Here is a 16,370-nt window from a genome sequence, read left to right as displayed (position 1 = left end):
GTTTGTCTTTTGGATGGTGGCGATCTTTACTGGTGTGAGGTGATATCTCATTGTGGTTTTAATTTGCATTTCTCTGATGACTAGTGATGTGGAGCATCTTTTCATGTGTCTGTTGGCCATCTGAATTTCTTCTTTGGAGAACTGTCTGTTCAGTTCCTCTGCCCATTTTTTAATTGGATTATTTGCTTTTTGTTTGTTGAGGTGCGTGAGCTCTTTATATATTTTGGATGCCAACCCTTTATCGGATCTGTCATTTATGAATATATTCTCCCATATATTGCAAATGGTAGGATTTGTTTTCTTTTTCTGGCTGAATAATATTCCACTGTGTATATGTACCACATCTTTATGGTACCCTATGTTTATTGCAGCACTATTCACAATAGCCAAGAAATGGAAGCAACCTAAGTGTCCATCAGTAGATGAATGGATAAAGATGATGTGGTACATATACACAATGGAATATTATTCAGCCATAAAAAGAAAACAAATCCTACCATTTGCAACAACATGGCTGGAGCTAGAGGGTATTATGCTCAGTGAAATAAGCCAGGTGGAGAAAGACAAGTATCTAATGATTTCACTCATCTGTGGAGTATAAGAACAAAAAGGCACCCTGTAGGATGCCTTTTTGTTCTATTGGTGGTGTCCTTTGCTGTACAGAGGCTTTTCAGCTTGATGTAGTCCCACTTGTTCATTTTTGCTTTTGTTTCCCTTGCCCGGGGAGATATGTTCATGAAGAAGTCACTCATGTTTATGTCCAAGAGATTTTTGCCTGTTCTTTTCTAAGAGTTTTATGGTTTCATGACTTACATTCGGGTCTTTGATCCATTTTGAATTTGCTTTTGTATATGGTGTTAGACAATGATCCAGTTTCATTCTCTTACATGTAGCTGTCCAGTTTTGCCAACACCAACTGTTGAAGAGGCTGTCATTTCCCCATTGTATGTCCATAGCTCTTTTATCATATATTAATTGACCATATATGTTTGGGTTAATGTTTAGAGTCTCTATTCTGTTCCACTGGTCTGTGGCTCTGTTCTTGCGCCAGTACCGAATTGTCTTGATTAATGTGGCTTTGTAGTAGAGCTTGAAGTTGGGGAGCAAGATTCCCCCTGCTTTATTCTTCCTCCTCAGGATTGCTTTGGCTATTTGGGGTCTTTTGTGGTTCCATATGAATTTTAAAACTATTTGTTCCAGGTCACTGAAGAATGCTGTTTGTATTTTGATAGGCATTGCATTGAATCTGTAGGTTGCTTTAGGCAGGATGGCCATTTTGACAATATTAATTCTTCCTAGCCAAGAGCATGGGATGAGTTTCCATTTGTTAGTGTTCTCTTTAATTTCTCTTAAGAGTGTCTTGTAGTTTTCAGGGTATAGGTCTTTCTCTTCCTTGGTTAGGTTTATTCCTAAGTATTTTATTCTTTTTGATCAACCAGTTATATTTTAATGTGTATCACCTAACCATAATATATGCTCGTCATATAATGGGATAAATCACACTTTCAACTATACTACCAATGTCTTATCAACATTTAAATCATATATACTTTAACAAAATGGCTTATAAAAATATGAAAGAACAGGGGAGAGAGGAGGGAAGAAAAGAAAGAGAAGAGTTTCTTTCCCCGTTTTCTATTGATATATTCTGGCAAATTCTAAAATTGGTGTGTTGTGAATTTCTGGAATCTGTGTGTTCTGGCAAAATGTGGCTGGAAAAAGTTGGAATTACTTGGAAACTCATGCTCTTTCTTAATCAAAATCAATGTTCCACCGAAATTTAGAGAATGAAAGATGATTTTTCCCAAAATAAGCAGTAGTTTAGTTACTTTGTATGATTACTGCATTTTTACCATTTTGTACCTAAAAATCTGAGAGAAAATGCATTCATTCTTCTACAGGGCAGAAGTCTATCCTTGAGCAGTTGGCAGCATAAATGACAAAAGATCAACTTAGGAACACGACAAAATTATCTTTAGAAAAATGATTGTATGTGTCTGTCTGTGTCAGAGAGAGACTTAAGTACACATATACATAAATGTATTTTTTCCAGACATTTTTAACATGTTAGTTTTATCAAAAGAATAAAAAAAAATTTTAAGCAGTCCACAGTTCATCTCCACAGAACAGAAGTATCCTTCCTTTTCCACGGTACTTAATAAAAGCAATGAAAAGTTTTATCAACCTATTTAGTGGCTAGTTGAGCTACACATAATTTTACATACTTTTATTTTGGAAAGAAACATGTAACTTGGCTAAAAAAGAATAACTACAAGTGAATTGAAAACTTGCTGAACAAAATAGCTCTTACCGCCTGGAGAGTCTCCTCTGAACTGGTCACCACCTAGTCCACTCTGGTGTGTGGTGGAAAGTGGGTGGTGGGGGGAGGGAAGGAAAGAAGACCCAGTTTTTAGTATATCCCAAAATGAGTGACCTGACTCTAAATAAGACAAAATCTGACAAAACTAGTCTTTTGCTTCTGCCTCAGAGACTGCTGCTCATCTCCCAGGATCTTCCTCCATAATAGACCCTGGTTTTCAGGCGTGAACATGGTTCCATAACCTGAACGGTACATTTCTGAGAGTCCCTTGCCTTGCTTGAGCCCATGAGAATTAAGTGAAAATGCTACGGATCGCTACCCCTCCTGCCTTCTTATTCAGTTGGAATGTGGATATAAAGTCCGATGTTTCCAGTAGCCACCATGAGATAAACTTGGAAGCCACACACAGGAAAGCGTCAGATGGGAGTAGCCTGGATCTCTCTCCTTGTTGGGGGGCCACACCAGCCTTGAAGTATCTCCAGATTTCTTGAATATGGGAGAAAAATAAACATGTATTTTGTGTAAGGAACAGTCAGCTCTTATGCGATTATGTGTAGTCCAACCTAATCCCAGTTCTCATTCCTTACTGCACAAAGATAGTCTACTTCTTTCCTGTTATTGGGGGATTTCCTTTTATTAAGTCATATCTTTCTGACTGAGTATGAGAACTGTTTTAAGTGATACTATGAACGATTATCCTGCCACCAGTTAGCCTTGTCTAAGATGTCTATGATAGTAACAAAGAGCTAAAATAATGTATAAACAGGAAGTCCCTAAAATATTTTCCAATACCTGCATGCTTTATTTGTTCTTATAATGATATAGTAAAATCAAGAGTGTAATTTTACTATATCATTATATAGTAATGGGGATTGGCCTTGCTTGGAACATTTTCAGAAAATTCCAGGGGAGTCATAGTGTTTTAAACTTCTTGGTTTGCTAGTCAAAAAGGCTCCTTTTCCTCCTAGGCTTCCACACTGCGTTACCACCTTCCTCATTTCCTTTTAAAAGTGCATTTAGCCAGGTAGGATCTCTCTGAACGAAAAAGTGAGAGAGCCTAGCAAGAGAAAAATTTTGATAACTAAAAATGTACAGCCCTCAGGAGAGGACAAATACAGTATAATAAAATTAGAAAGAGAAGGTATAGATAACTTTTTAAATTACTGATAATTTGTTTTAAAATCACTGATAAAAACTTTAAAAAACATTGATAAATAGGAATTATATTTGAACAACAAAAGCAAAGAGAAAGTAAAAACATGAATATCCCATAAATATCTTCTCTCCGTGGCCATGACCTGGTACACAAGTGAACTCTAGAACACATAAGGAGGTTAAAGATTTGCCAAGTGCAGTAGGAATAAAACAGACGGTGGTTTATGAGCTAGCAAACTAAAGCTCACTGGCCAAATTCAGGCCACATTTTTATATGGTCCAGGAGCTAAAAATGAGTTTTATATTTTTAAATGTTTACATTTTAAATGGCTATATAAGAATCTACATAACATGATGCTCTCAATTGGCCTGCAAAGCCTTTAATACTACTGGATCCTTTACAGAAAAAGCTTGTCAACACCTGATTTACATGACTAGCCAAGTCTTTTTGACTACACTTTAAGGAAAAGAAAAGTAAGTGTAACTTCAGTTTTGAGAAGCTTGTCAAGTTTTATAGTATAGTCAATAGCAGTACAATGTTAATAATCCCCCCAAATTGGGAAAGGACTACTTAGAATTTGAACCCCTGGTTAACAATTAGCAAATAAATCTGCTTAGAATTTATGCCCTATGGTATTCTGTGAGATGCTAGTAAGTGCTATTTGTAGTCAAAAAGTTAGGGAAATACTTATAGAAAGTTGAACAAATTACTGTTTTTTATGCAGATATGTGTGTTCATTTTGCTTTACCATAAGGCTTTTCAGTCTTAAAAAAATCTCCCAGACAGGAAAATAGTATGCACCAGTGATGCCAGGGTTCTTGTTTGCAGTCAAAGAATGAACTTAGCAAACACCCAAGGTAGGAGAGCCAGGGAGAGACTTTTATTTAGAGATACAGTGAAAGGACAGAGCTCCTGGCTCACACCAGGAGGGGACAAGAAAGCCTGGAGTGGTGTGTTGTCTAGGGGATTTATAGGCGGTTGAGGATTTTGGGACTGTTAAAGGGCTTAGGGTGTGGACTTATACCACCTGCCCTGCCCCTAAGGTGGGCTGGGTGGTTGTGTGTTTGCTAGGGCTGTTTACAGTAAAGTCATGGGTTATGCTGAGATACCCTTCTTTATTTGCAGAACACTCAAACATTCCAGGCCAAGTTGCTCCTGGCCTTTTGAGCTTTAACTGATCTCACTGAAGACGTCTATATTCCTAGTCTGGTATCTTTACCCTAGAGAATTAGTGTGACCTTGACTTTGCATAATGCTTAAACAGAGTTTCTCAATAGGGACTTCTTTGCACATTTTTACATTGCTCTGACTGTAAATATCCTGTCTTGCTTTTTCCAGAGACCTTCACCCTACCCAGACTACACCTACGGTCCCTGTCTCACCAGTTTCTAAGTTTATTTTACCTTACTTCTGTGACACATATTAATTCCTTTAAGAAAGTATTCCATAGAATACAGTTTGGAAAATATTTACCTCAAATGATATCAGAAAAAATTATTGGGGATTATGTGGAAAACACATCTAGATCATAAAATCTAGAAGAGAACCAGCTTAACTATCAAATCTCTTGGGGAGGTGGTGCCTTCCAGGCTAAAAAGAAATGGAATAAATCATTAAGAAAAAGATTCACTAAAAATGTGACCATGTAAAATCAAAATTATCTTTATGTCAAAACCAACAAAAACAGAGAAAGCATGCACAGTAAATATGATAAATAGTTGCATACATAATAAATAAATAAATAATTTATAGGGCAATGGACATGGACAGATCATAAAGAGAAAATGTCACAAATAACTTGCTTGTATGCCTTCACCACTGCCCTCCCTTGGCTGTTTTTCCTACTGAAACCGAAAAGAAATTCAAACTTAAGTCGTATCACAACCCAGCTTAAAATGTGTTCCTTCCTCCCCATGGTTCTTGGGACAAAGAGCAAAATCCTTAACATGGCCTACAGGAAGCAGATTCCCCGGCCTCTCCCTTGCCCTCTTAGTCCTCCTTCACACAATCCATCAGTTCTTCAATGAGACTACTTTCTCAGAATAGCTTTCCCTGGCTGCAATTCCTTGGATTTAGATCCCATTCTCCTTGATACAGTCACGGCACCCTGCACTTTCCCTCCTTAGTGGTCACCTCAGTTTTTAACTTTATATTTGTAGGACAATTTCATTAAAGTCTAACACCCTCTCACTACCTGATAAACCCCACAAGGCCAGGGATCTTGACTGTCTTGTTCATCCCCCTATCCTCAGCACTCAGAAGAGTATTATTACAATTTTTAAAAAACAAAGCAGCCAACAATATAAAATACTTTTAAAAAATGCCAAAATATTATTAATCTTGGGGACAGTGAAACTATCAGTAATATCTTTCTTTTCCTACTTTTTCTACATTTTACATATTTTCTACAGCACACATTAATAGAAAATATAAAAGTTTACCATGGACCTAAATTTAAATAAGTAAATAGTGTGAAGTAAGAAAAAGTGAAAAATCAGTTATAAAACATTGGGAAGTAAAACTTGAACTTATGAAGAATTAATTAAATAGCAACTTTCACACATATTTATTGACATGGAAAGTGTTCATGATATGCAGATAACTGAAAAATATAACGTAAAATAGTACATTTGGTATGAAACCATTTTTGTTTAACTAAGGAAAGCACTAGACTCTCATACGCTACAAATTTAACAGTGACTATCTCTGGGTAGTGACATTAGAGGTGATTTTTTTGCTTTTCTGTCTGCTTTTCCACATTTTAAATGTTTTCTGTATTGCACATATGCTAGGGAGAAACTAAATAATCTCTTTAAACAGCTAGGATTCTTTTGCATTTACAATATGGTTCAATTCGTGGCCTGTTTTCAGGAACACATATTTTTTTCAAGGATTACCTTATATCAATCTACCTACTCTCTACTGTATCACATCAATCACTTCCTATGGTTTGTTTTATTAAAAGCATGTTTACCTGAGGGTCCTTCATATAACCTGGAATTATCATACCAATACTGTAACACAGCTTACAGCACTGATAACATGGCATAACATTTTTAAGTAAATTATGCTATCCTTCCTATTAATAGCAAATTTCTAACACTGCAGGACTATGAAATTCTATTTTTATGTGTGTTATCACCTACTCTTATATCCAGAATATTTCCCCAAAAACAATTCAAAATGATGGTTAACTAAGAGAAGCAGAAAAACAGTTTTGAAAAATTATTCTGCAGAACGTTATTTCCATTTATTCCAAATAGCACAACAAGAAAGTTCGCAGAAAATGAAAGGAAACCATGGTAACCAGTTAAACCTATCATGAGCTATCAGATCAAAAGAACACTTAGTACATTACACATCAACGCCTACCAGCAGCAGAACCCTCCCCCAGTTCCTTTAGATCCTAATTCCAAAACATGAAAAAGCTTTCAACCAATTTTCGTGTTTTAAAAATGTGAAAAGCTCCTTCAGCAATATCTACCACAATTCTGACTTTACCCAGGAAGTCTGTGGCTGAGGTCACTTTAAAACTCAACCTAATGTTCTGACATTTAATTAAAATTGTTGATTTTTCAAACATTAGCAAAATTACATTTTTTACTTCAATGCATTTTATCATTTTCTGATACAGTAGCAATAGTTTGTTCATACTAAATATACAGCACTATAAAGATCAAAACACATCCTCACTGGAATTCCTGAATAGACTCTTACAAGGATGCTAAACTCAAAGCCACAATAAATTAAATCACAAATGCATTGACTTAATACAGAGGAACCCCATTTTATCATCTTGCTGTTCATTCTATCACCAATCACCAACCCCCATCACAGGAACTGAAGCTAACCTCACAGAAACTAGCTCACCATGTTCTTAAACCACCAACCATCAGCTAAAACTAAATAAACAAGGTATTGATGCTTTTGTCGGGCATTAACTGTTTACTACATAATTATAAAGCCAGGCAGACAGACAATGGGGCAAACCTCTAGAAAAATTTAGAGATTATCTTTGCTGTAATGGTTAACTACTTCCTAATAATTATCACCTAAAATATTATATTTTTCATGAAAATACATGTGTATTTTACATGCCATAAAATATATGGTATACATATCACAAAAATAAATGTATATTACATGCATGACCAATTTCTGGAAATTTAGACAAACAATTGTGAATGGCATTATCTTCAAGTAATGGAAACTAAAATTATGTGGTGGGAAAGTGATATAGTTTATCATTATATACATTTCTTTTAATTAAAAAAGTTTTTTTTACCTCATCCATTTATTGTTTTCACAACCATAAGAGATAAAATAAGTTACATGGATGCAAATATGCTATTATTTTTATAGATAATTACTGCTGTTTTTCTCTGAAAAGTTATCCAAACTCATTACAAAATTATTTTTAGCACAAATGATTACCAAATGATTTTATAATAGAATTTTAGCTTAAATAATTAAACTATATATGTAATAATATAGCTTCTCTTGTTTTCTTTGGGTGGGGGGTGAAAAGTTAATGGTCAGAATTAGTTTAAGTAAATCTCATCCTAGAATGCTTTAAACAAAGGTTTTACCTGCTTTATAAAAACAGTAGTGTGTTGATAAATATCTTAATTGAAAACTCATTGATTTAAAAGCCAAGAGTTGATTCTTGGGTCACATTCCTTGTCATCATGTACTGGTTTGTATATAAATATAAAAAGTATAGAAATAATGGTTTATTATTATTTTAGGTGTTGTTTATAACAAGTTATATCCTCTATTTCTTAGTTTTTTGTTCTTGGGCAAGTATTGGTTATTTTTTAATCTACAAAATGCAGAAAATATAGTATCTACTACATGGGCTTATTTTGTAGATAAAACCAAGTTTTCTAACCTGTAAGCCATGAACAGAGTTTATAGGTTATAAGCTATCAAATCTGTCCAGCCCTTACAGAAGCTGGGTCTGATGCAGTGAAAATCCGTCGGCCAGTCACATCTGGCCATGATCTGCCTTGTACATTTACCTCAGAGTACCATACAACATCATAATTTCCAATGGGTGTCACAATATAGAAAAGTATACAAATACTCAAAGATAATTCAGATAAATTATTACCATAGTGCCTAATACAGTAAATATTCAGCAAATGTTAACTCCTACTATATTTATAAAACTTTTAAGACCATTAATAGTAATAGAATATTTGGATGTATCAAATCCTGCACTGGAAAGGAGGCACATTATTAACAAATTCTGGGGCTATACGTGGTAACCAAGAAACAGATCCTAAGTGAAGAGAACCTGATATGTTTTCTACTGCACCTTAAAACAGATCCACAAGTTTGATTCCAGTTTCCCTTTGCAAAGTAGATAACCAAAGTTAGAGATACCTCTTTTATATCAAAGTTCCTGTTGTTTAGCCCCAAAAATGTTCTTGACACTCAACTCTACCCTAAATGGAGTGCTGATTGGAATTTGCCTTCTGCTGTGCCTTAAACATACAAAAACTAAAAATATCTTGAAATCAGCTTTTTTATTTCTCTATTTTCTGCTTTAAATCCATTGCAATATATGCATGCTTTTGAGATGGAACTGAAGTTTGAATAGACAGTATACCAGTGACTAAAAACCATTTTAAGCATAAAAAATGAAGTACCATCGAGGAGTAAGGTACAAATCAAAACCACAATGAGAGACCACTTCACCCCCATTAAGATATCACACCTACTGTGTGAATCAAAGATATAATAACAAGTACTGGCAAGGAGTGGAGAAACTGGAAACCCCATACATTGCTGGTGGCATTGTAAAATGGTAAAACTACTATGGAAAAAAACTGACAGTTCCTCAAAATGTTAAACATAGAATCACCATATGTTCCAGCATGTTCACTCCTAGGTATATACACAAGAGAAATAAAAACTATGCCCACAAAAAAACACGTTATTCATACTAGCATTATGTATAGCAGCATTATTCATAATAGCCAAAAACTGGAAACAACTCAAATGTTCATCGACTGATGAATGGATAAACAAAATGTGGTATATAACATTATTCAAATATACATTAATAAAAAGGAATAAAGTAGTGATACATACAACAACATGGATGAACCTTGTAAACATGATTGGAGAAACAAGCTACTCACAAAAGAACACCTATTATATATGACTCCATTTATATGAAATGTCCAGGATGTATAAATCTATCCCGACAAAAGTAGGTCAATGGCTCCCGGGGTTGGGGAGAGCTGGGGAGAAATGGGAAGTGACTGCAAAAGGGTACGGAATTTCTTTTCAGGGTGACTGAATGCTCTAAAATGGATTCTGTTGCATTAACTTTGGGAATGCACTAAAAACCATTGAATTGTAAGATATAAATGGATGAATTGGTATGTTAATAAGTAAAATTTTTAAATGGCTAAAAAAAAAAGAGTAAGACATAAAAACATACAAAAACCAAACTTGCAAATAAGGTTAGAGAATAAAAGGTTGTGATTTAGTAATACACAGAAACATTACTTGGTTGCCACAGGTAGATGTTTCTGAACATTCTCTGAATAAGAGATAAATCTTTTTTGATCCAGGATAAAAAGCAGAAAACAGGAAAAAAAAATCAGTAAGACAATTAATCTTACTTCCTTTCTTTATCAATTTAACACATTAGCAAAAAAGTCTTTCAGGCTCATTTATCAAAAAAGGGTGTAAATAAAAAGAAAAAAAATGGGGAGAGTGTCTATCTGAACTTAACAAATAGAAGAAATCTGGTACATTCCCCCCCACCTTTTACCCCTTCTACTCAAACACTTACTTCTAATTTGTTAATTGAAAAATGAGAAATAAATAAGAGGGTCTTCATACTCGACCTCTTTAAAGTTTTCTCTCCCTATAGACTGAACACATAGGAAGCCACTAATCAAAAGATTGCTTGATGAGCATAGAGTTCAGATCAGGAGAAACTGACTAAATCAAATGTTTTATGGAATATTTCTCAAACTGTTCCACTTAGAGATTTCATGAAAAGAGGGCTTCCTGACTGAGTTTAAGAAATGGAGTATAGTTTTTTATCAATACTCACAGGCTCTGAGAAGTATTGCAGGAAAAAAATCCAACGGATTATGTTTTCCGGCAGGGAGACTCCCACAGTCCCTTGTGTCCATGGCATCTTAGGGAAAGCACTGCCAGCGCCAGCCAGGACTCCCTTCTCCCAGACCCTGGACTCCAGAGGACTGTGGTCTGTGACTGGCTTTTTTATTGCCCCCAAGGCTGACCAATTCTTCTCCTCATTGTTTAAACAGCTTGATAGTCTTGTTTAGAGTGAAATCTTCAGAGATTTAGGAAGTATTATCTTCAGTTTTGATCCAAGGCTGAAGCCAGGGTCTTTTAGTCTTCTCAAAATGAAAACAGCCCTGTTCATTTTCTGTCTGACTCTAAAGGTGATCACCATTAACTTCATCACTAATAAATGAACACTGTGAACATTGTGGTGGTCATTCTTTCAGACATCTCTCTGCTTACACATATACCCAATAGATACACAATTTTACATAAGTAACATGATACTATACATACTGTCCAGTACACTGAATTTTCTTTTTTAGATAAACATATACTATAAAATTTCAAAAACCATCAAATGATATACTTTTAAAACAAAACAGAATAAATATGTCCAAACATATAATTACAATATGTTTTTGCAGTTTTTAAATTCTCATTTGTTCTCCATCTAAAATTTTTCTGAATAATTCTTATCTTGATGGTCAAAATATAATCAACAGGAAACGGCCAAACACTGGGTATAAAGCATTCTCTGGAATATTCAGATACAGAATTTGGGGATTATCAAGACTCATACACATATGTCATCTTGCTCATCTCCCAATTTAGAGACTCAAAAATGAGTCAGACTTGACAAAAATGCCTCTGGAGTTGCCAAATTTGGAGTTCACATTTCTCCTCAAAGTGAGTCCTTTAAAATCTCTAAGATATCTAGAAAGATATCTCTTTTAAAGATCAGTTCTACACAGCCAGAGGAAAATAGCTTACTAAGTTAATTCCCTTCATAATTCTGGAAAACTTAGTTCCCACCACCTTTTACACTCATTATTTTTATTACTCCCACTAAATTCTTATGATCCTTCTAAATTACAATGGGAACCATCACTCTCTTCTATTAAAAGTCTTTAGTGACTCCCATTTCCTACAGATAAAGTCCAAATTCTTAAGCATGAAATACCAGGCTTTTCTGGCAAACTTATTGCTAAAACTTCCCTGTATCCTCAATTCCCAGCAGCCTGCCAGAAACCAAATGTTTCATGCTATTCTATACATTCTTTCCTTGACCAGTTCTTCCCAAAAGGCTTATTTTTCATCACATCATATCCTTCTACCTGGCAAAATTCTAGGCTATCTTTATGAGCCAGCTTAAATGTCTTCTTTCTTGCCCCATCTCAACAGTATCTGGCAGAATACAGAAGCTTAACATATGCTAAATTTTTGATGTGGCTGTTACCTGAGGGGTTACTTAATTATCCAATTTAACAATGAAGACCAACCTCCTGATTTCCATGAAAGGCTTGACACATTCGTGACACACCAAGTATAAATATTTAAAGTATATTAGTCAAGGTACTATGATTTCGCTGTGCTAAAATTATAAGCATAATTAGGCCTTCCATATTACCTTTAAAATACTAAATTACTTTAAGTCAGTTTGGAAAATATTTAAATCAAGTTCTGAAAATATTATGGGCAAAGGAACATCATTAAAACAGAATTTATGAAACTCTGGTGCCTGGCCTCATATAAAACTCTTTTTGGAACTCATACCAGAATTTCTCACTGTTTTCCAAAGCTTGACCTGGATATACTACTTTAATAAAAGATTGGTCAGGAATTCTACCATAGATTGATCCTCACTGAAAACAAGAAAACTACCTACTAGGTGGTACTGTGTAACTGATACCCATTTCCTCTCCTGACTCCAATCTTCTCCCTTTTATTAAAACAAAAAAGAAAACCTGGTTTTGTTTGGTCAGCCACACTTCCTCCCAACGCCTCATCTTCCAGAAGACGCTGACCCTATCTCCCTCCTCCAGCACCAAGTGTTCGTTAGGCAAGCAGTCAGTACATACATTTCCCTACAGATTGTTACTGGCCAAGGGGTGGGAAAGGGAGACCTGCAATGGCCCCACTGAACTGAAGGGAGGGATGCGTACTGCATGGGAGAGGAGAGGGCATAAGCAGGGAGGCACACAACTCTGCCCCTGGTAGCCACCTCTTTGCCACAAGGAAAACCAGCCTTAGACTGGAGTTGATACTGAGTGGCCATGAATAGAAATGGAAAGATCACAAGTCCTTGGTAACATCACTGAGATACTGATCATCCACGCTATTGCATTTCTGAATTTCTCATTATGTGAGATATTTCCTTAAATAATTTTTTAAGCCAGTAGAGGTTGCTTATTTTGAGTATCAGATAACACCTGCAGTTGAAATCATCTCAATTGATAAAAGAATCTGATTCTTGAAAGTGAGATGCTGTTAATACAGACTTCTAAAAGTCTCTTTTATAATCCCCATTTTACAAATAGGAAACTAAAGCTTGGAAAATTTTAATATATATAATAAGGTTAGGCAACTAGAACTCATGTTCGTCAGGCTCTACAAGCTATACTACACTTCATTTCCAAAGTTCTAACAGTGTAGAGTATGTAATTGCAATTATTTTGTGATAGATGTTTTAAAATCTCAATTCTCTGACATTCCTCTTCTCTTTCAAATTGTACATTTTACACTGAAAGTTTTCCTGTTTAAGTCACTAGTATTTTAAATGTTTCTTCTTCCAGCTTTCTTTTCTAGTTTTATTAAAATTTCTTTCAAGTAAATTTTCTAGTTTAGTTAAAAAAAAAAAAAGACTGTATTTTTCTTCCCAGTAAAAATGAACAAATTTAGCAGATCAAGCCACTGAGAAAAAGGGATATTTTATATCAAAGGAAACCAACATTTCAGACAACAAAACAGTAAGCCAAAGGAATGCATAACTTTAATCCTGAGGACATCTTAAACGTACATTGATATAGAGAGGTTTTTAGTATTTCCAAGAAAACTCTTGGACAGAGTCCAAACAACTGTGCCCCCATTAAATAGATGGCTAAGAAGGGATAATAGTGAGATCCTACTGTGCAGTTATGATTCTTCTATTTGCACATTTTAATTAAAGCAGAGAAAGTAAACAACTATTAGCATCATAGTGCTATTTATAAATTTGTTGAGGTAGTAAACACCTCTTTGCATTCACAGCAATTCCATAAAGATACATGAAATTTTCATATAAAAATAGTGGAAAAACTGGTTTTTAATGGGTTGTGATTGGACTATTATGCTGAAATTATTTAGACTCTTTAATAGGTAGAGTGGTGATAATGAGGAAATAAATACCAAACATTTAAAAGGTCACTTCATATGATCACTTATATTAGCTCTCACTAGTCTTTTCACTTTATTTTACTATTTCCAAAAATAAAAGACAAATATTGACTAAACACTGACTGCTTAAATAACAGTAAGAAGCTCTTGTGGGGTTTAAAATATATGTAGAAATAAATAACTGAAAATATTAAGACAAAATAAGGAGGGAGGAAAATGGAGTTCAAAGTGTTCTAAGATTCTAACATTACTGGGAAAGTGATAAAAGCAATTATTTACATTACATATAAAGGAGTCAAGGACACATGTTGTAATCTTTTGTTTAAGCATTAAGAAAGAACAGCAAAACATATAGAGTCGGCCTGCGCAGGTCCAAGCCCACAAGACGGAGGCGCTGGCGCTGGCCGTCCGAGGCAGGGCCTGCGGCTCCAGGGCCCGGGCGGGACGATCTGGGAGCTGTCTGCTCCCGCCAGACTATTACAACAGGTTGTTGATCATTATGAAAATCCTAGGAACGTGGGGGTCCCTTGATAAGACATCTAAAAATGTTAGAAATGGATTGATGCGGACTCCAGCATGTGGTGATGTAATGAAATTAAAGATTCAAGTGTTTGAAAAGGGGAAGACTGTGGATGCCAAGTCTAAAACATTTGACTGGGGTTCTGTGATTGCCTCTAGCTTGTTAGCCACCAAATGGGAAAAAGAGAAGACTGTGGAGGAAGCCTTGACCATCAAAAACACAGTTATTGCCAAGGAGCTCTACCTCCCTCCTGTGAAACCGCGCTGCTGCATGCTGGCTGAACATGCAATCAAGGCCACCTGGCCGATTACAAACTGAAAAAAGAAACCAGGAAAAGACAGGTGGAAAAGAACTGAGTGAGTCCTTGGCGAAACCTGTAGCAGGTCATTATCAGCTGTTTGCCCACCCGCAGTGCCATCACCTTAGACGTCAGAAGCCTGTCACTCTACGATAACGGACCTATGAGATACGCACATCTGCTGTTCCCACTGTGACTGTAAAGCAAGCAAAATACACACTTTCATTGTGCAGAATCCTGAGCTTTCTTTCAGCCCACTTTTGTCGCCTTCACCAGCTCATGTGTATTTTCAATTGGGTGCGGGGCCTCAAAACCGAGATCACTAATGAAGTGTTACGCTCTGGTAGTCCATATATCTAATTTGCCCCAAATCTGTTCTGCAGAAGATGACCAAAAGAACTCCTTGCTATGAGATTTGATAGAACCAATTATTGTATATAAAACAGATTTGCATATTATAATAAATAAATGAATGCTTTTCTCTAGCTAAAAAAATAATATACAACTCAAGTTAATAGAAAAAAATGGAACAGTAAAATGACTTGTAAAATAAGTCAACAAAGAAAAAGGAACATAAAGCAGGAGGGTCAAACAAAATAAATAAGGTAGTATTTTAAACCAAAATATATCAATAATTGCTTTAAATGTAAATGGATTAAAGCCTTTAACTAAAATTAAAAACTTAAAAACATCAAAAATAAAATAAAGGATAAGTCATAAACTTTAAGGAGATATTTGAATTCACATATAACCAAATGATTAGTATCCAGAACAAATGACTTTATGAATCCAAAGAAAAATCAATGCAACCCAACAGAAGAAAGGGTAAGGGGTTTGAATAGGCATTTCACAGAAGAGAAAATGTGAACAGTCAATAAACATGAAAAGGTGCTCAATTTCATTAGGAATCAAAGACTTGCAAATTAATCATCAGACACCATCAGACTGGCATCTGGCAGGCAGTATGAAATGAAAGCAGGAAACAATAGGAATTCCTATACACTGTTGTAGAATCAACATCAGCACAACTACTTTGGAAAAAGTTGTCATTATCCAATAAATAATAAAGCAAAAGGTCTAATAAAGAAAAAGCAGCAGTTTTATATCTAAGTAAATATTCTAGATAAAATCTTAATGCACACCAGAAGACATTTATGAGATTATTTATACAGCAGGACTGGTTTTAACAGTGCCAAACTAGAAATCACCCACATCCATCAATAGTGGGATGGATAAATATAGTATATTTATTTAATGGGTTAGTATATAGCAGTGAAAAATGAATGAATTATAGCCATGTGCTACAATAGGGAAATATCTCAGGACCATAATGTTGAGGGAAAAAAAATTGAAGAATACATTCTATATGTTCTATTTATTTAAAGTTCAAAAGTGAGCAAATCAAAACAATGTATTATGTAGGGATATAAACGTGTCATAAATCTATAGAGAAAAGTAAGGGAATGATCATCAGGATAGGTTTGCCAGTGTGAAGGGCAGGAAGAAGCAGGAGGGAGCAGGGGAGGGACACACAGTACACAGGACACTCCAGTGGCAATGGCTGTTTCTTAAATAGAGGCTGGGCACATAACAGAATATCATCATATTTAGTAATGTCTATATTTGTTGTAAGTTTTTTTTATAT

The 16,370-nt window shown here is 35.3% G+C and overlaps 1 protein-coding gene and 1 pseudogene across 1 annotated transcript in view; one reads left to right on the top strand and one right to left on the bottom strand.

The window, feature by feature from the left end:
- Positions 1–16,370, bottom strand: part of CHN1 (chimerin 1) — a 227,407-nt gene that overhangs the window by 129,418 nt on the left and 81,619 nt on the right. The gene's annotated exons all lie outside the window — the stretch shown is intronic.
- On the top strand, positions 12,690–14,783 carry LOC118907900 (iron-sulfur cluster assembly enzyme ISCU-like; annotated as a pseudogene).

This window comes from Manis pentadactyla, chromosome 6 (genome assembly GCF_030020395.1).
Source record: "Manis pentadactyla isolate mManPen7 chromosome 6, mManPen7.hap1, whole genome shotgun sequence".
NCBI classification, from domain to species: Eukaryota; Metazoa; Chordata; class Mammalia; order Pholidota; family Manidae; genus Manis; species Manis pentadactyla.
This window is presented reverse-complemented; position numbering and strand designations above follow the sequence as displayed.